The sequence below is a fragment of the Triticum aestivum genome, chromosome 7A (assembly GCF_018294505.1).
Source record: "Triticum aestivum cultivar Chinese Spring chromosome 7A, IWGSC CS RefSeq v2.1, whole genome shotgun sequence".
NCBI lineage: Eukaryota > Viridiplantae > Streptophyta > Magnoliopsida > Poales > Poaceae > Triticum > Triticum aestivum.
This window is the reverse complement of record NC_057812.1, coordinates 503,921,199-503,941,889: the sequence shown is the minus strand read 5'-3', so window position 1 is coordinate 503,941,889 and position 20,691 is coordinate 503,921,199. Positions and strand designations below refer to the sequence as shown.

At 46.9% G+C, this 20,691-nt stretch overlaps 1 pseudogene; it reads left to right on the top strand.

Moving 5' to 3' along the window:
* The first annotated feature begins 13,310 nt into the window (after positions 1–13,310).
* On the top strand, positions 13,311–20,204 carry LOC123153432 (cytochrome P450 89A9-like; annotated as a pseudogene).
* The last annotated feature ends 487 nt before the right edge of the window (positions 20,205–20,691 follow it).

Sequence of the window (20,691 nt, the reverse complement as noted above, 5' to 3'; positions counted from 1 at the left end):
CAACTCCGTAGTCGAACTGGGGCGTCAGCATCGTCACGGGGTCTACCGAAGAGAAGAAGGGGGGGGGAGAAACAGTAAATACATAGCAAGCAAGTGCATAACAGGATAACAGGCAGAGCTAGACGTGTTCTAACGCGGTAGGAGGTGATACCGGTGAAGGGGGGAAGCATCCGGGAAGTATTCCCGGGGTTCCGTGTTTTCGGGCAGAGGAGCCGGAGGGGGGAAAGTTGCGAGTTCGATAGGTTAGGGGGTGTGGCGGACGAACGGGTTGCGTATCCGGAATCGTCTCGTCGTTCTGAGCAACTTTCATGTTGAAAATATTTTAATCCGAGTTACGGATTAAAAGATATGATTTTCTAAAGATTTTATTAATTTCTGGAATTTATTTAATTATTTAATTAATTCGGAAAATGGATTTATGACGTCAGCATGATGTCATGCTGACGTCAGCAGTCAACAGAGTTGACTTGGTCAACCTGACATGTGGGTCCCGGTTGTCATTGTCTAAGACTAACTAATCAGATTTAGTTAGTCTAACTAAAATGATTAGGTTTATTAACTACAATTAATTAGGTTAACTAATTTAATTAATTAGTTTAAACAGAATTAATTAAGTTAATTTTTTAGTTACTTAATTGATTATTTAGTATTTAATTATATTTATTATTATCTATCTTTTTTTATCGTTCTGGGGCGCTGGGGCCCCACACGTCATTGGGCCATGGGGGCCTATCGGGCGGGCGGGCTCGCGGGCGCGACCACGAACGCCCGCCAGGGCGAACCCGAGTGCTGGCCTCGGGCGCGGCCAGTGGCGGTTATGGCAGGCCGGACAGGGCGGCGAGGTAGGCGGCGGTGGCACGGCGACAGCGGCGCCTGCGAGGCCGGTCGGGGCCAGGCGCGGCGGTGGCCGGAAGAAGCGGTATCGGCAAGGGCAGCAGCAGCATCGGCCGAACGGAGACGGGGGCGGGGCGGCTACGGCGCGGTCGCGGCAGGCCAGGGCGCTGCGCCCGGTCATGGTCACGCGAGCACGGCGGCGAGCATAGGAGGGTTCGAGGGGAGACGGACGGGAGGGGCTCACCGGCCCTGTAGATGTGCAAAGGTATGCTCGGGGAGGGGCCGAAGAAGCGTTTCCGGCGACGGGGCGACGGGTGACGGCGTAGAGGACGACGGGGAGGGAGGCCGGCGTGGTGGCTCCGGCATCGAGCGGCGGGGCGGCGTCGGGCGTCGAGGGCGCGGTCGCGGTCGGCGCAGCGAGAGGAGTCGTCGAGGGAGAGGGGACGGGGGCGCGAGGACGAGGGCGGGGGCCTGCGAGGCGGCACAGGGCGACGGCCACGGGGCCAGCCCCGCTCCGATCTGGATCGGGGGGAGGGAGAGATGAGGGAGTGAGAGGAGATCGATCCCGATCCAGGGGGATCGGGGGAGGGAGTGGGGCGAGTGGGGGGGTTAGGGTTACGGGGTGGGGATAAGGAGAGAGAGGAGGGGCCGGCTGGGCCGGCCTGATTGGCCCCGAGGCCATCTGGGCCGAGGCCCAGCGGGGGGGGGGGGCTATAATTTCTAGTCTTTCTTTTCTTTGGTTTCTATTTTCCTTTTATTTCTTTTCTGTTTTCTTTTAGTTTTTTATTTTATTATAGTTTTGTAAAATACCAAAGTTGTACCTAATTTAGTTTTAATAAATATTCCACTGCCCCAATAGTTTTGGGAAATGAAATAACTTAGTTAATATTTTATTAATTGAAAAAGGCATTTATTTATTTGTTTTTGTTATTGTTTTGTTTATTTTTGAGCATCTAACTATTTTATCAAAATGTGGTTTCTCCACCATAATTACTCATGATTTATTTGACCCATCTTGAACATTTTAGTTTTAACTTTTGAAAACTTTATTTGTTTGACTTGATTTTGAATTTGACTTTGAACGAGATTTGAATCATCGTGAGATTAGCAACAGTAACCGTGGTGACGTGGCCCCGTTAGCAGAGGTTTACTGTAGCTTGATTATCCGGGCGTCACACCATGGCCCAGTCCCGCGGGCTGTCTCCCTCCCGAGCAGGAGACCTGCCGCCGCACACCGTCGTTGCGTCGGCGTCCGTGCCGCCTCCGGACTCCCCGGACGCCGCCTCTGCGTTGCCCCTCCTCCAAGCTTCGCGCCACCCCCTCCTTCCTATAAATTCAGGCACCCCGGTCCCTCTCTCTCCTTTCCCCATCTCGCTGGAGCTCCCGCCTCCGACGAGATCTGTCGCCGCCGCCGTGCTCCGTTCCGACGCCCTCAAGCGTCATCGACCCCACCGCTGCGTCCGCCTCGACGCGCCGCCCCTTCCCTGCTACTCCGTCGTAGCTGCCGAGCCCCGGAACAGCCGGCCCGATCAAGCCCGATGCCCCGCCGCCGTTGTTCTTCGCCACCAACGCCGCCGCCGCCACCGCCGCAGTAAGTCACCGTGGCCGCCTCCTCCGTCTGATCCAGAATCGACGGCCAAGATTAGATCTGTTAGATTTTTTTCTTCGAACCGGTATGCGCTAAGTAGCGGACGTTCGCTCGATTAGCCTCGCAGCGAACGGTTTTCACCCAACATTTTTCTGACACGTGTGCAGGGACTTATTTGTAGTTATTTTCTTCACAGTTTAGTCCATGTTCTTCAAACGGTCACAACTTTTTGCTCGTTTGTCCAAATCCAACGAAACCAACGCCCACTTCTTCGTTATGATCCCCACTATCCAGATAAAACCACTTAAACATGGTTTTGAAAGTTTAAAATTTGATTTCAAATAGATTTGTATTTGAACTTTGTTTGATCATAACTTGAGTTTTATAACTCCGATTTAGTTGATTCTTTTTGAAAATTAAAGCTCTTGATCTAAACTTTTTGATAAGGCCAAATTCACTTAATTTTGGTACTGATAGAAATTGTTTTCTGCTGCAAGAGTTATTTTCTTGGTTTTGAAGTTTTCCGAATTGTTCTCTTCATTCTTCACGATCTTTTGAGTGATTTCTTATGTGTGGTTACTATTGCTTGCTTACAATAGATTGACCGGAGTGTGAAGAGTAGAACTATTAGGAGTTATGAGTGCGAATCATCTTCATCAACAGTACAAGGCAAGTTCACACTTTGATCATACTTTTCATTACCCAGTTTTTATGCATTAGTTTCACCCGTCAAACACTTCATGATTAGGTTTTGGTAACATGGGGATATTGGGAAGTAGTTGATGAGGTAGGAAACTATTGTCCTACATTCAAACTCTGGGAGTTACTTCTACGTTATGCTCATACTGCTCTGCTAAGCTCATAGACGTGGATTGGTTGAGTGTTTCATAATAGATGTGAGAGTTATTATTAATGGTTAACTTAAGGTGGCTACTTTAATACACATCTGGGTGGGATGGTAGGGGCACCCTGGAGCACCCAGTGGTTTGCCCGGGCACCTGGAGAACCCAGTGCTTGCCCGGGCACCCCGTGTGATCACCCTATGGAATGCCACCCAGGCTCAAAGGGGTCATAAGATTATTCATGCTAGAAACTTCCGTGTGCAGCCACAAGCCATTATGGGCTCTGGCATAGTTGAGTATGTTGCATGACCTCTTTCAGTGGTGGGCTAGAAAATGTAGGGGAAAGTAGGTGTAACTGTCCACCCAGAGTAAAGAGTTAATGCCTCTGAAAGACTGTGTCTCGGTCATCCGTTTCTCAAACACCCTGTAGTGCGAGAAATCCAACGGAGGATATTGAGTCTTGTGGGGAAAACTACGCAAACCTCTGCAGAGTGTACAAACTAATCATGGTTAGTCATGTCCCCGGTTATGGACATCTTGAGTATTTGGTTCTTGGATTATCATGTTGATCTCATCACTTTAATTAATTAATTTGTTGGGTTATAATTATTACTTTGGGATTGAGTTGGAGGAACCTTCTCAATGCTTTCAACCAACTTTGTAGTTAAATAAAATATATTCCTTTGCATTAGGGAAAAATTGGCTTTATGCAAAAATAAACTTAGAGCTTTCCACCAGCCAAATATGCATGTAGTGATAGCCATTGTTCATCATTGATCTTTGGTGTGAATTTGCCAGTACATTCAATGTACTGACCCTTTGTGGCTGCAACGTCTCATGTTGCAGGATTATCTTACGACGAGTAAGTGATACATTAGGGTTACGATTTCTACACTCAACTTTGTCGTTGGTGTTGATGGGAATCCACAACCTTATTGTTACTTCCGCTATTTGGATTGAGGTTATAGTATTTACGTTACTATATACATGTGATTTACCTCTATTATAAATCCTCGAGTACTGTGTGTGTCAGCATACGATCCAAGGATGACACTTAAGCACAGAAACTTGACCGTCTGAGGTCGGGTCGCTACACGAACTCACGATCCAGTAGAGCTTCGAGGAGAGTTTTGTCAGCACAACGGCGTGATGACGGTGATGATGATGCGACCGGAACAGGGCTTCGCCTAAGTACCGCTACAATATAACCAAGGTGGATTATGGTGGAGGGGGCACCGCACACGGCTAAAAAATCAATGATCAACTTGTGCGTCTATGGGGTGCCCCCTCCCCGTATATAAAGGAGTGGAGGAGGGGGAGGGCCGGCCCTCTACTATGGCGCGCCCTGGGGAGTCCTACTCCCACCGGGAGTAGGATTCCCCCCTTTCCATGTAGTAGGATTAGGAGAGAAGGAAGGGGAAGAGAGAAGAGAAGGAAGGACGGGGCGCCGCCCCTCCCCAAGTCCAATTCGGACTAGGCCTTGGGGGCGCGCGGCCTATCCTAGGCAGCCCCTCTCTCTCTCTCCCCTAAAGCCCAATAAGGCCCATATACTCCCCGACGAATTCCTGTAACTCTCCGGTACTGCGATAAATACCCGAACCACTCAGCACCTTTCTAATGTCCGAATATAGCCTTCCAATATATCTATCTTTACATATCGAACATTTCGAGACTCCTCGTCATGTCCTTGATCTCATCAGGGACTCCGAACAACCTTCGGTACATCAAAACACATAAACTCATAATACCGATCGTCACCGAACGTTAAGCGTGCGGACCCTACCGGTTCAAGAACTATGTAGACATGACCGAGACTCATTTCCAGTCAATAACCAACAGCGGAACCTGGATGCTCATATTGGTCCTACATATTCTACGAATATCTTTATCGGTCAAACCGCATAACAACATACGTTGTTCCCTTTGTCATCGGTATGTTTACTTGCCCGATATTCGATCGTCGGTATCTCAATACCTAGTTCAATCTCGTTACCGGCAAGCCTCTTTACTCGTTTCGTAATACATCATCCCGCAACTAACTCATTAGTTACATTGCTTGCAAGGCTTATAGTGATGTGCATTACCGAGAGGGCCCTGAGATAACTCTCCGACAATCGGAGTGACAAATCCTAATCTTGATCCATGCCCACTCAACAAACACCATTGGAGACACCTGTAGAGCACCTTTATAATCACCCAGTTATGTTGTGACGTTTGGTAGCACACAAAGTGTTCCTCCGGTATTCGGGAGTTGCATGATCTCATAGTCATAGGAACATGTATAGTTATGGAGAAAGCAATAGCAACAAACTAAATGATCATCGTGCTAAGCTAACGGATGGGTCAATTCAATCACATCATTCTCTAATGATGCGATCCCGTTAATCAAATGACAACTCATGTCTATGGCTAGGAAACTTAACCATATTTGATTCAACGAGCTAGTCAAGTAGAGGCATACTAGTGGCACTCTGTTTGTCTATGTATTCACACGTGTACTAAGTTTCCGGTTAATACAATTCTAGCATGAAGGATAAACATTTATCATGATATAAGGAAATAAATAATAACTTTATTATTGCCTCTAGGGCATATTTCTTTCAAACTCCCACTTGCACTAGAGTCAGTAATCTAGTTCACATCTTTATGTGATTAGTTCACATCTCCATGTGACTAATACCCAAATGGTTTACTAGAGTCAATAATCTAGTTCACATCGCTATGTGATTAATACTCAAAGAGTGATCATGTTTTGCTTGTGAGAGAAGTTTAGTCTATGGGTCTGCAACATTCAGATCCGTATGTATTTCGCAAATTTCTATGTCTACAATGGTATGCACGGAGCTACTCTAGCTAATTGCTCCCACTTTCAATATGTATCCAGATTGAGACTTAGAGTCATCTAGATTGATGTAAAAAAGCTTGCATCGACGTAACTCTTTACGACGAACTCTTTTATCACCTCCATAACCGAGAAATATTTCCTTAGTCCTCTAAGGATAATTTTGACTGCTGTCCAGTGATCTACTCCTAGATCACTATTGTACTCCCTTGCCAGAATCATACTAAGGTATACAATAGGACTGGTAAACAGCATAGCATACTTTATAGAACCAATGACTGAGGCATAGGGAATGACTTTTCATTCTCTTTCTATTTTTCTGTCATGGTCGAGTTTTGAGTATTTACTCAGCTTCACACCTTGCAACACAGGCAAGAACTCCTTATTTGACTGTTCCATTTTCAACTACTTCAAAATCTTGTCAAGGTATGTACTCATTGAAAAAACTTATCAAGCGTCTTGAGCTATCTCTATAGATCTTGATGCTTAATGTGTAAGCAGCTTCATCGAGGTCTTTCTTTCAAAAACTTTTTTCAAACACTCCTTTATGCTTTCCCAAAAATTCTACATTATTTCCGATCAACAATATGTCATTCACATATACTTATCAGAAGTGTTGTAGTGATCCCACTCACTTTCTTGTAAATACAAGCTTCACCGCAAGTCTGTATAAAACCATATGCTTTGATCACTTTATCAAAGCATATATTCCAACTCTGAGATGCTTGCACGAGTCCATAGATGGATCGCTTGAGCTTGCTCACTTTGTTAGCACCTTTAGGATCGACAAAACCTTCTGGTTGCATCATATACAACTCTTCTTTAAGAAATCCATTAAGGAATGCAGTTTTGACATCCATTTGCCAGATTTCATAAAATGCGGTAACTACTAAAATGATTCGGACAGACTTTTAAGCATTGGTACGAGTGAGAAAATCTCATCGTAGTCAACACCTTGAATTTGTCGAAAACATTTTGCGACAATTTGATCTTTGTATATAGTAACACTACTATCAGCGTCCGTCTTCCTCTTGAAGATCCATTTATTCTTAATGACTCACCGATCATCAGGAAAGTCAATCGAAGTCCATACTTTGTTCTCATACATGGATCCCATCTCAGATTTCATGGCTTCAAGCCATTTTGCGGAATCTGGGCTCATCATCGCTTCCTCATAGTTCGTAGGTTCGTCATTGTCAAGTAACATGACTTCCAGAACAGGATTACCATACCACTCTGGTGCGGATCTTACTCTGGTTGACCTACGAGGTTCGGTAGTAACTTGATCAGAAGTTTCATGATCATCATCATTAGCTTCCTCACTTACTGGTGTAGAAATCACTGGAACTGATTTCAGTGATGAACTACTTTCCAATAAGGGAGAAGGTACAATTATCTCATCAAGTTCTACTTTCCTCCCACTTACTTCTTTCGAGAGAAACTTCTTCTCTAGAAAGGATCTATTCTTAGCAACGAATATCTTGCCTTCGAATCTGTGATAGAAGGTGTACCCAACAGTTTCCTTTGGGTATCCTATGACGACACATTTCTCCTATTTGGGTTCAAGCTTATCAGGTTGAAGTTTTTTTTACATAAGCATCGCAGCCCCAAACTTCAAGAAACAACAACTTAGGTTTCTTGCTAAACCACAGTTCACACGGTGTCATCTCAACGGATTTAGATGGTGCCCTATTTAACGTGAATGCAGCTGTCTCTAATGCATAACCCCAAAATGATAGTGATAAATCGGTAAGAGACATCATAGATTGCACCATATCTAATAAAGTATGGTTATGACGTTCGGACACACCATTACGCTGTGGTGTTCCAGGTGGCGTGAGTTGCGAAACTATTTCGCATTGTTTCAAATGAAGACCAAACTCGTAACTCAAATATTCTCCTCCACGATCAGATCGCAAAAACTTTATTTTCTTGTTACGATGATTTTCCACTTCACTCTGAAATTCTTTGAACTTTTCAAATGTTTCAGACTTATGTTTCATCAAGTAGATATATCCATATTTGCTCAAATCATCTGTGAAGATCAGAAAATAATGATACCCGCCCGAGCCTCAACACTCATCAGATTGCATACATCAGTATGTATTATTTCCAATAAGTCAGTTGCTTGCTCCATTGTTCCGAAGAACGGAGTTTTAGTCATCTTTCCCATGAGGCATGGTTCGCAAGCATCAAATGATTCATAATCAAGTGATTCCAAAAGCCCATCAGCATGGAGTTTCTTCATGCGCTTTACACCAATATGACCTAAATGGCAGTGCCACATATAAGTTGCACTATCATTATTAACTTTGCATCTTTTGGCTTCAATATTATGAATATGTGTATTACTACGATCGAGATTCAATAAACCATTCACCTTGGGTGTATGACCTCAGAAGGTTTTATTCATGTAAACAGAATAACAGTTATCCTTGACTTAAATGAATAACCGTATTGAAGTAAACATGATCCAATCATGCTATGCTTTACGCAAACACCAAATAACATTTATTTTAGGTTCAACACTAATCCCGAAGGTAAAGGGAGTGTGCAATGGTGATCTTATCAACCTTGGAATCACTTCCAACACACATCATCACCTCGCCCTTAACTAGTCTCTATTTATTTTGCAACTCTCGTTTCGAGTTAATTACTACTCTTAGCAACCGAACCAGTATCAAATACTGAGGGGTTGCTATAAACACTATTAAAGTACACATCAATAACATGTATATCAAATATACTTTTGTTCACTTTGCCATCCTTCTTATCCGCCAAGTATCTAGGGAAGTTCCACTTCCAGTAACCATTTCCTTTGCAGTAGAAGCACTTAGTTCCAGGCTTGGGTCTAGCTTTGGACTTCTTCAAGGGAGCAGCAACTTGCTTGCTATTCTTCTTTGAAGTTCCTCTTTCTTTCCCTTTTCCCATTTCTGGAAACTAGTGGTCTTGTTAACCATCAACACTTGATGCTATTTCTTGATTTCTACCTTCGCCGATTTCAGCATCGCGAAGAGCTTGGGAATTACTTTCGTCATCCCTTGCATATTATAGTTCATCACTAAGTTCTAGTAACTTGGTGATAGTGACTAGAGAACTTTGTCAATTACTATCTTATCTGGAAGATTAACTCCCACTTGATTCAAGCAATTGTAGTACCCAGACAATCTGAGCACATGCTCACTGGTTGAGCTATTCTCCTCCACCTTGTAGGCAAAGTACTGTCAGAGGTCTCATACCTCTCGACACGGGCATGAGTATGAAATACCAATTTCAACTCTTAGAACATCTTATATGTTCCGTGGCGTTCAAAACATTTTTGAAGTCCCGGTTCTAAGCTGTAAAGCATGGTGCACTAAACTATTAAGTAGTCACCATACCGAGCTTTGTCAATCGTTCATAACGTGTGCATCTGCTCCTGCAATAGGTCTGTCACCTAGCGGTGCATGAAGGACATAATTCTTCTGCGCAGCAATGACTATAATCCTCAGATCACGGACCTAGTCCGCATCATTGCTACTATCATCTTTCAACTTAGTTTTTCTCTAGGAACATATCAAAATAACGGGGAGCTACATCGCGGGCTATTGATCTACAACATAGTTATGCAAATACTATCAGGACTCGGTTCATGATAAATTAAAGTTCAAATAATCATATTACTTAAGAACTCCCACTTAGATAGACATCCCTCTAGTCATCTAAATGATCACGTGATCCAAATCAACTAAACCATGTCCAATCATCACGTGAGATGGAGTAGTTTTCAATGGTGAACATCACTATGTTGATCATATCTACTCTATGATTCACGCTCAACCTTTCAGTCTCCAGTGTTCTGAGGCCATATCTGCATATGCTAGGCTCGTCAAGTTTAACCCGAGTATTCCGCATGTGCAAAACTGGCTTGCACCCGTTGTATGTGAACGTAGAGCCTATCACACCCGATCATCACGTGGTGTCTCAGCATGAAGAACTTTCGCAACGGTGCATACTCAGGGAGAACACTTATACCTTGAAATTTAGTGAGAGATCATCTTGTAATGCTACCGACGAACTAAGCAAAATAAGATGCATAAAGGATAAACATCACATGCAATCAAAATATGTGACATGATATGGCCATGATCATCTTGCGCCTTTGATCTCCATCTCCAAAGTATCGCCATGATCTCTATCGTCACCGGCATGACACCATGATCTCCATCATCTTGATCTCTATCAATGTGTCGTCACATGGTTGTCTCGCCAACTATTGCTCTTGCAACTATTGCTATCACATAGCGATAAAGTAAAGCAATTGTTTGGCGCTTGCATCTTATGGAATAAAGAGACAACCATAAGGCTTCTGTCAGTTGCCGATAACTTCAACAAAACATGACCATCTCATACAAGAATTTGTATATCATCACGTCTTGACCATATCACATCACAACATGCCTTGCAAAAACAAGTTACACGTCCTCTAGTTTGTTGTTGCAAGTTTTACGTGGCTGCTACGGGCTGAGCAAGAACCATTCTTACCTACGCATCAAAAACCACAACGTGGTATAGTGATTGCTTTTTGATCTTCAGAAAGAACCCTGTCATTGAATCTGATTCAACTAAAGCTGGAGAAACACACACCCACTAGCCACCTGTGTGCGAAGCACATCGGTAGAACCAGTCTCGCGTAAGCGTACGCGTAATGTCGGTCTGGGCCGCTTCATCCAACAATGCCGCTGAATCAAGAATCAACTAGTGACGGCAAGCAATATGTATATACCCACGCCCACAACTCCTTTGTATTCTACTCGTGCATATAACATCTACGCATAAACCTGGCTCGGATGCCACTGTTGGGTAACGTAGTAATTTCAAAAAACATCCTATGCACACGCAAGATCATGGTGATGCATAGCAACGAGAGGGGAGAGTATCGTCTACGTACCCTCGTAGACCGCAAGCGGAAGCGTTATGACAACGCGGTTCATGTAGTCGTATGTCTTCACGATCGAACGATCTAGCACCGAAGGTACGACACCTCCGCGATCTGCACACGTTTAGCTTGGTGACGTCCTGCAAACTCACGATCCAGTAGAGCTTTGAGGGAGAGTTTCGTCAGCACGACGGCGTTATGACGGTGATGATGATGCTACCAGAACAGGGCTTCGCCTAAGCACTATTACGATATAACCGAGGTGGATTATGGTGGAGGGGGCACCACACATGGCTAAAAGATCAATGATCAACTTGTGTGTCTATGGGGTGCCCCCCTCCCCATATATAAAGGAGTGGAGGAGGGGGAGGACCGGCCCTCTTCTATGGCGCGCCCTGGAGAGTCCTACTCCCACCGGGAGCAGGATTCCCCCCTTTCCATGTAGTAGGAGTAGGAGAGAACGAAGGGGGAGAGAGAAGAGAAGGAAGGAGGGGGCGCCGCCCCTCCCCATAGTCCAATTAGGACTAGGCCTTGGGGGGCGCGCGGCCTGCCCTAGGAAGCTCCTCTCTCGCTCACCTAAAGCCCAATAAGGTCCGTATACTCCCCGGTGAATTCCCGTAACTCTTCGGTACTCCAATAAATACCCGAACCACTCAGAACCTTTCCGATGTCCGAATATAGCCTTCCAATATATTGATCTTTACGTATCGAACATTTCGAGACTCCTCGTCATGTCCCTGATCTCATCCGGGACTCCGAACAGCCTTCGGTACATCAAAACACATAAACTCATAATACCGATCGTTACCGAACGTTAAACGTGCGGACCCTACGGGTTCGAGTACTATGTAGACATGACCGAGACTCATTTCCGGTCAATAACCAACAGCGGAACCTGGATGCTCATATTGGTCCTACATATTCTACAAAGATCTTTATCGGTCAAACCGCATAACAACATACGTTGTTCCCTTTGTCATCGGTATGTTTACTTGCCCGATATTCGATCGTCGGTATCTCAATACCTAGTTCAATCTCGTTACCGGCAAGCCTCTTTACTCATTTCGTAATGCATCATCCCGCAACTAACTCATTAGTTACATTGCTTGCAAGGCTTATAGTGATGTGCATTATCGAGAGGGCCCTGAGATAACTCTCCGACAATCGGAGTGACAAATCCTAATCTTGATCCATGCCAACTCAACAAACACCATCGGAGACACCTGTAGAGCATCTTAATCACCCAGTTACGTTTTGACGTTTGGTAGCACATAAAGTGATCCTCCGGTATTCGGGAGTTGCATGATCTCATAGTCATAGGAACATGTATAGTTATGGAGAAAGCAATAGCAACAAACTAAACGATCATCGTGCTAAGCTGACGGATGGGTCAAGTCAATCACATCATTCTCTAATGATGTGATCCCGTTAATCAAATGACAACTCATGTCTATGGCTAGGAAAATTAACCATCTTTGATTCAACGAGCTAGTCAAGTAGAGGCATACTAGTGACACTATGTTTGTCTATGTATTCACACATGTACTAAGTTTCCGGTTAATACAATTCTAGCATGAATAATAAACATTTATCATGGTATAAGGAAATAAATAATTACTTTATTATTGCCTCTAGGGCATATTTCCTTCAAAATTTTCAAACATTTCTTTTTTTTCTTTTTTTTCTTGCAGGTTACAGGTGAAACTACTGACACCCCTCCCACAAGACAGAAATATACTCATGTGTGCACAAATGAAAGGATAAACAGCTCAGAAAGGTCCCATAAAGATCTTACTTACTACCACAGTAGGTTGTCTTTTATTATAGCAGCCCTGCATAGATTTCAGCTTCTTCAATATCTCTACCAAGGACATAGCTCCAGTTTAGGTTTTCATTTTATTTTAGAATTGTGTGTTCGAATCAAATCTATACATCAGTTGGTTCCAGACATTTGGAGCATAGTTGCTTAAGTTTGCTTTTTTCGTGCCATGGTGAATGTGCACGGACCAGATGATCAAAATAGCTTTGCGACTTGGTCAAGTTGCACCAAATCTGCCAAAAAGTGCAAAGCCCACAAGGTTTTTTTCTACTATACAACCAAAATTTGTGCTCATCTGCACTATTGCATTTGCTATGTGCAACCAAAATCTGACAAGTAACAAGTTCCAGAGAAGAGGTAAGGGGCAGAGAAGGCGGAGCATCTGGAGAGGACGAACTCATAGTTTTTTGTGTGCAATTGGCTTTTTTGGAGTTCACCGTCTGGATCTCAGCTTCTATCTCGGCGCCATGGGAGATCCGAGGTTCTATCTTTGTAGGGAGAGTACCTTCGAGGTGAACAAGACAACATGCGGGGGCAGTTGCAATTGGGATAGGACGAAGGGGGGTTAAGATCCTCTGCAGTACTGTATGGTGCTGTAGTGTCGATGACATATGTGACCAGGTCCCACATGACAGTGACTGTACAGCACCGTACAGTACTGCAGAGGATCCTAACCCGACGAAGGGTGGGGAGGGGGGAGGAAAGAACGTGGTCGGTGGGGGGCTGTCGTGCATCTGAGCGGAGGCTGCCGGGACCGCTGATAGATGGGATGGCGTGCGACTAGGTTTCCTTTTGCGAACGAGGGGGGACCAGGTATTTCCTTCCTGGTCGGTCGCTCGGGGTCGCCAGCGGGCCAATGAGCGCTCGCTAGACGCGTCTGAGAAACAAGACTGCCGTGTCGACTGGAGGCAGCTTTTTGGGGACATCAAAGACTTGTCAAAGATGCCCCAAAAAAGAAATCCAAGATAGCCCCAAAAGTACACGGTGGTCATTTGCCATGGGATATGCAATGCAGAATCTACCACGCGATCCACACACGTACCATCTTATTTCATGTGGCTACTATGTTGTGAAAGGGATTTTTTTTCAAAACTAGCATGGTTTTTACAGCAATTTCTGAAATTAGCAGTGCTAACAAGTTATTTGCAAAATTAGCACCCCATCGGCCTCCCATTGGCCGAAGAGTGGCTCTTCGGCCAGCCGTTGACCGAAGAGGGCACTTCTGCCTCCCGTTGGCCGAAGTGTGCCCCAACTAGACCGAAAAGGACTCTTCAGCTTCTCATAGGCCGAAGAGCACTCTTTGGTCAACCGTAGGCCGAAGAGTCCCCGGGCCCCACCTTTTCGCGTGAACAGGTGACCGAAGTTGCATGGTCGCGCTCTTCTGCTTACTGTAGGCCGAAAAGGGTTTTTTTATTATGACTTACGAATGTTGTGTAACCATTTTGCAATGAAAAAAAATTGCACAGCCCTTTCCGTAAATATTTTCCCGCCAACTCTTTCCCCTCCATATGTTCCCGCCAACCCTTTCCCGCCATATGTTCACGCCACCCGTTTCCCGCCAACCCTTTCCCGCCATATGTTCCCGCCACCCGTTTCCCGCCAACCCTTTCCCGCCATATGTTCCCGCCAACTCTTTCCCACCATACCCCAGTCGTTCTTTCCCGCCATTTTCTCTCCTCTATACCTATAAAACCCCAGTGCACCCCCTCGGCGGCACGAAGCTGCACCTCCTCCTCACCAGCCAAACCGCCTCCTCCTCCTCAGCCCACCATGGCCTCTCCTCCTCACCCCATCATGACTCCACCTCACTTGTACGCACAAATAGCTATCCCATTGGGAAAAAATGACCGTAGGCCGATGGAGATGGCTACGATCTACCGTTTCTGTGCTTTGGATTCGAAAATAGGTGGAGAAACGAAGAGATCAGCGAGGGGGGCGATGTACAGAGAGGAACGAGAGAGACAAAGGAAGAACAGCGAGAGGAGAAAGAAGATGCCGCTCGGGCCTTATCCGCTACTCTTCGGCCACTGGTAAGCCGAAGACCTCTTCGGTCGCTGGCTGGCCGAAGAGGCCCATCTTCGGTCTCTGGCTGGCCGAAGAGGCCCGTCTTCGGCCCAGTTCGCGCACGCTTCGGCCTGGCTTAACCGAAGACGTGTCTTCGGGCTTCCGCAGGTCGAAAAGGTCCACTTCGGCCAACCGTTGACCGACGGGCCGCTAGTTTTGCAAATAACGTATCGACACTGCTAGTTTCCGAAATTGCTATAAAAAACGCGCTACTTTTGAAAAAATCTGTGAAAGGTACTGTGTCTCAAGCATTGAGACGACACTTATGGACTAAACGTTATCCAACAAGCAACGATGCCTTATAGCGATTTGCCAAAACGAAAACGGAAAAAACTTACTGCTTACATCTTGGTCGGACTTAACAACAGAGGATATGGATGTGCCGTAGCTGCTTTGTTTAGGAAACAGCTTTGCCGATCTAAGCATTCATTTGGCCGTCCAGCAGATGGAGCTGCATCACTATAAAATCAACTCCGATACCGCTCTCATCGACCATTGCCGATGCAATGCTCCTACTGCTGTGCATCGTGGTCCTCCCTGCCGTGCTCCTCCTCGTGCTATCCTCCAAGCAGCACGGGGAATGCTACGTCGGCGGCCGGCCGCTCCCTCCCGGGCCACCATGGCCACGGCTCCCACTTCTTGGGAACCTCCTGTATCGCTGCCCTACAACCGCCTCCCTCGTCGTCACCCTCTGGACGGGCGGCAAGCCGGCCATCTTCATCGCCGGCCGTGACGCCGCGCACCGCACCCTCGCCCGCGATGGTGCCACCTTCGCGCACCGTCCGCCGTCGTGGTCCTTCGGGTTTAACGCCCACGGCGTCAACAGCTCCCAGTACGGCGGCCGCTGGAGCCTCCTCCGGCGCAACATCAGCTCGCACCTTGCAGGGGCGCCTCTCGCTGGCGCGCTACAATATTCCCTCGGTAAGCTTGTTTCGAGTCTCGACTGTGTGGCCGCGGCGGCCAAGAACCACGTCGTTGTGCCATCAGAAATGCTCCGACACGCCGTGGTCTCCTTCTTCGCCTCGCTTTGCTTCGGCGAGGGAGTGGAGGAGGACGTGCTCAGGCAGCTACGAGGAGTCCACGCCGAGATCCTCTCCCTGGTCGTTGAGCTCGGCGCGTTCCACCTAATGCCAGCGCTCCTCGAGGTCGCGTGCTACTTCCCTAGGTGCCGGAAGCTATCCAACGCCCAGAAGAGGCACCGTGCTACTGTCACGACTCTCATCAGTGCTCGCCAACAACGAGACAGTGATGGGGTCGGCTCAGGGCGGCGCCGGTGCTACGTCGACACGCTCCTGGAGCTAAGGCTCGGAGACGAGGAGATGGTGAGCCTGTGCTGGGAGTTCATGAACGCTGCCGCCAAGACCACTTCCACGGCGCTCGAGTGGATCATGGCACGTCTTGTGCTCCACCAGGTATGCGTACCGATACGAGATAGGCTTTTTTGCTCCCGGGGGTCGGGACTCATGGTTATCCTGTACTACATCTGTCCTAGTTTATAGCTTCTTATGGTATTTTATGTGAATTTTTGATCAAATATTTAACTAATAAAGATGATATTATTTTTTATGACATGCATTAACATTTTGTTAGTTAAAATTATGATTAAATTTTGATACAAAATACTAAGGGGACTAATAAACAAGGAAGGAGATAGTACATTTGTACAGAACGCAATATCTAGAGATCAGTGGCATGTCCTGTGATAGCGTTTTGTTTAGCAGGCGCGTGGGGTATTGAGACGGTGAGACCTGCTGTGATTCATGCTCTTTCTCCAGTGGCAGATGTCCATAGAGAGAAAAACTCCTTGAAATCCAATGTTAAATTGAATAGAGAGAGCATTACTTTTCTAGAGCAGTGAGAGAGAACGCCTTTTTAATGAAGTGAGAGAGAGGCTTGTGCATGTGTGTATGCAGGTGCAGGTGAGAGAGAGTGTGTGTCAGCAGAGTGAGCGCCCATCTGAGAAAAAGCGTGAGGCATGCATGTGAAACGAGAGAGAGCATCCTGTCACCACAGGACAATTTTTAAACAGCGGCCTGCCTGTCAGCCCCCTACACCCGCTGCTGTTGCAAATGATCGGTGACTTGGCAGGCTGCACTACGAATCTTAGCCCCAGGCCGCTTTTTTTACGCCGGCGTCGAAAAAAGGCCCAATCGCGTTCCCAAGACGTCGAAATCCGCCAGATCGGCCCGTTTTTTGACCCGGCGTGCCCAGGCCGAACCCAGCGCACTGGGGGCGCTTGGGGCACCGGCGGAAGGAAAAATCGCCCGGGTCCCCACTGTCAGGCGAAAAGTCACACTGATTCGCCCCGTTTTTCCCTCTCCTTCCCCGACACCTTGCCGATCCCGGCGTCGCCAGCCACCTCTCTGCCGTCGTCGTCGATATCTCGCCATTCCTCGCCGTGAAACAAAGAAAGATCCCCCGACGCCCTCTCCCCCCCACTTTCCCGAGTTTCCCTCGCCGCTCCGGCGCCCGCCGACGAGTCTGCGCACGACGCCCGCTACGTGTTCGGTGCTTTGCCTGCCCCGGCCGCGATGGACTCCGACGACGAGGAGGTGCTCGCGGCGTTGCTCGAGGAGGAAGCCGCCGCCGCCGCCCAGGACGAAGAACACCTCATGGTCCTCACCGCCCTGGCCGGCTTGCTTGCCGGCGATGCAAAGCCGAGGCGAGGCGGCTCGGCGCCGGGGCGACGGAAAGCAAAGAACCGTCATGAGCTCGAAGGCTATTGCATGCTCTACTCCGACTACTTCGCCGACGCTCCACTGCACGGCGACAAAGTTTTCCGACGCCATTATCGGATGGGCCGAAAGCTTTTCCTCAGGATAATCAATGAACTCAAGGAGTACGACAACTACTTCAGGTGCAAGAAGGATTGCACCGGCACACTTGGATTCACCTTAATCCAGAAGTGCATGACAGCTATGAGAATGCTTGCATACGGGGCTCCAGGTGATTCACTCGACGACTATGGGCGCATGGCCGAGTCCACGATCATTGAGTGCACCTACAAGTTCTGCATGGTTGTGGTGGCAGTGTTTGGACCGAGGTACTTGCGATCACCCAATGCTGAAGACACTGCTCGGATCCTGGCACAGAATGAAGCAAGAGGATTTCCTGGTATGCTTGGAAGCATCGACTGCATGCACTGGGCATGGAAGAACTGCCCGTTTGCTTGGCAGGGGATGTACAAAGGTGCCAAAGGAGCTTGCAGTGTGATACTTAAGGCAGTGGCCACACAGGACCTCTGGATTTGGCACGCTTTCTTTGGTATGCCAGAAACTCACAATGACATCAACGTGCTGCAGTGCTCTCCTGTTTTTGCCAAGCTCGTTGAGGGCCATTCTTCTCCGGTGAACTTCGAGATCAATGGGCACCAATACAACAAGGGGTACTACCTAGCAGATGGCATCTATCCGAGATGGTCAACATTGTGAAGACTATCTCAAGACATGTGCCAGGAGGCAAGAACTCCCACTTTTCGAAGGTTCAGGAGGCTTGCAGGAAGGATGTCCAGCGAGCATTTGGCGTGCTCCAATCTCGATTTGCTGTTGTCCGGTACCCCGCTAAGACTTGGTCGAAAGATCAAATGTGGGAGATCATGACTTGTTGTGTCATTTTGCACAACATGATCATTAAGAGCGAGCAGGAAGAGACAGTGTTTGACACTGAACCCTATTACAGGCAGAGTCCTCTTGCCCAAGTGGATCACCAGCTCCCTGCAACATGGACGGCCTTCCTCAACATGCGCCAGGAGACCCGAGACCCACAGGTGCATCATCAGCTGCAGCAGGATCTAGTGGAGCACCTACGGAGGGTCAAGGGCAACGCCTAGCTGGACGTGCAATGAAATATGAGTGTTTTTATTATTTGTGATGATTTTATTGATGATTTTATTTGAATGAGCGCCGAAACACGCTAAAACACGTCGAGCGTGGGCCGTTTTGCGCCGGAAATTGGGCCAATCCAGCACCGAAAATGGGCTGAAAGCGCCGATACTGGGCCGATATCGGCGCCTAGGGGCGACCTGGGGGGGGGGGGGGCGGCTGGGAACGCACTAGCAACCAAGCCTAAAATAGCGCCGGCTCGCCCCCAAGCGGCGGTTTTCGGCGCGTCTTGGGGGCGCAACGGCTGGAGATGCTCTTAAAGGGCCTCGACGGATGAAATTTCACTTTCAGGTCTCCTTTAGTTCATAGGATAGGAATTTTATAGGAATAGAAAAAATTATAGGAAGAGATGCCATTTGGTGCATAGGATATTAATTTTTCCATTAAGTCTAGGCTAATGTTTTTTTTCTTCAAAATGTGAAGAATTGATTCTTATACTATATAGGAATAGGAATCCATTCCTATAAACCAAAAGGCTTCTGCAAATTCTATCCTATAGAGTTTCTACAAAATCCTACAAACCAAAGAAGGCCTCATAATACATATAGTTGATATGACATGCAACTTTTCCTAGAATATACTACTCCGTCTTGGTTTATTAGTCTTCTACTTATTTTATGCTAATTTTTTACTAAGGTTCAACTAACAAAATGTTAATGTATATCATAAAAAATTATATCGATGGATTCATATTTGAACATAGTTTTCAGTTATATTACTTTTATGACATGTATTAACATTTGTTGGTTAAATTTAAAGTTAAAATTTATCACAGAATACGAAGGGGAATAATAAACCAGAAAGGAGGTAGTAACTCATAAAATTTGATATGACATGCAACTTCCCAGGATATACAACGGAAGTTACAGAAGGACATCGCTAGGGGAGGGGAAGTCGATGGGAACTGCACGGCGGATGGTGAGCGGCGGAGCCCGTTCCTGGACGCCGGGTGCTCGAAGCGCTGCTCGTCGCCACCCCCCGGCGCACTACCTGCTGGCGCACACGACAGACAAGAACGTCTACCTCGACGGCTACGTGATACCCAAGGGCTCTGTCGTCAACTACGGCGTGGCTGATATCGGACGCGACGCGACGTCGTGGACGAACCCCGTCGAGTTCTTGCCTGAGCGCTTCTTGGAGGGCGGAGAAGGATACGGCGTTTCTGTTACCGCCGGCAGTGGGTGCGGCGAGGAGTCGATGAAGATGATGCCTTTCGGCAGCGGGCGGAGGGCGTGCCCTGGCGCCACTGTCGCTCTGACGGTGCTCAAGTCCTTCGTCGAAAAGCTGGTCACGAGGTTCGAGTGGACACCGGTTGGGGCGGTGGACATGGAAGAGAAACCGGGGCTTGTCACCGAGATGAGGACGCCGTTACGCACTTGTTTGGTCGTGAGACCGCATGTACAGCCCACAAACTGATAGCGTACTAGGGCATCGATCAACAGCTTGCAAAAAAAAGGAAGTCGTATTCCTACATAAAATTATACTAGCAAAAATGCCCGTGCGTTGCAACGGGAAAAAAACGCTACATGTTTGTGTGTGTGTGTGTGTGTATGGGGGGAGGGGGGGGAGGGTTATCACTTCTATATGGGTCAAGGATAGTCCTACCATTTTTAAATTGTAGCATGAGTGCTAGAGCTATTATCTCAGACATTTTTATGCCCAGATAAATCAAGTACTAATCATATCACTTAATTGTACCAATAATATACTTATGTTACATCACCCAGGAAAATATTATTGTAAAAAGGAACTGATTTAAAAAAATTTGGTTTGCAATCATATATGCATGCAGGGGATCAATATTTTGCTTCAAAGTTCTATGAAGAGTTTGTGGCTCATGCCTCATTACAATTAGAAGAAGAAAATCTTGTCATTTGTAGGAGCGCGCTAGCACTTTGCAGAA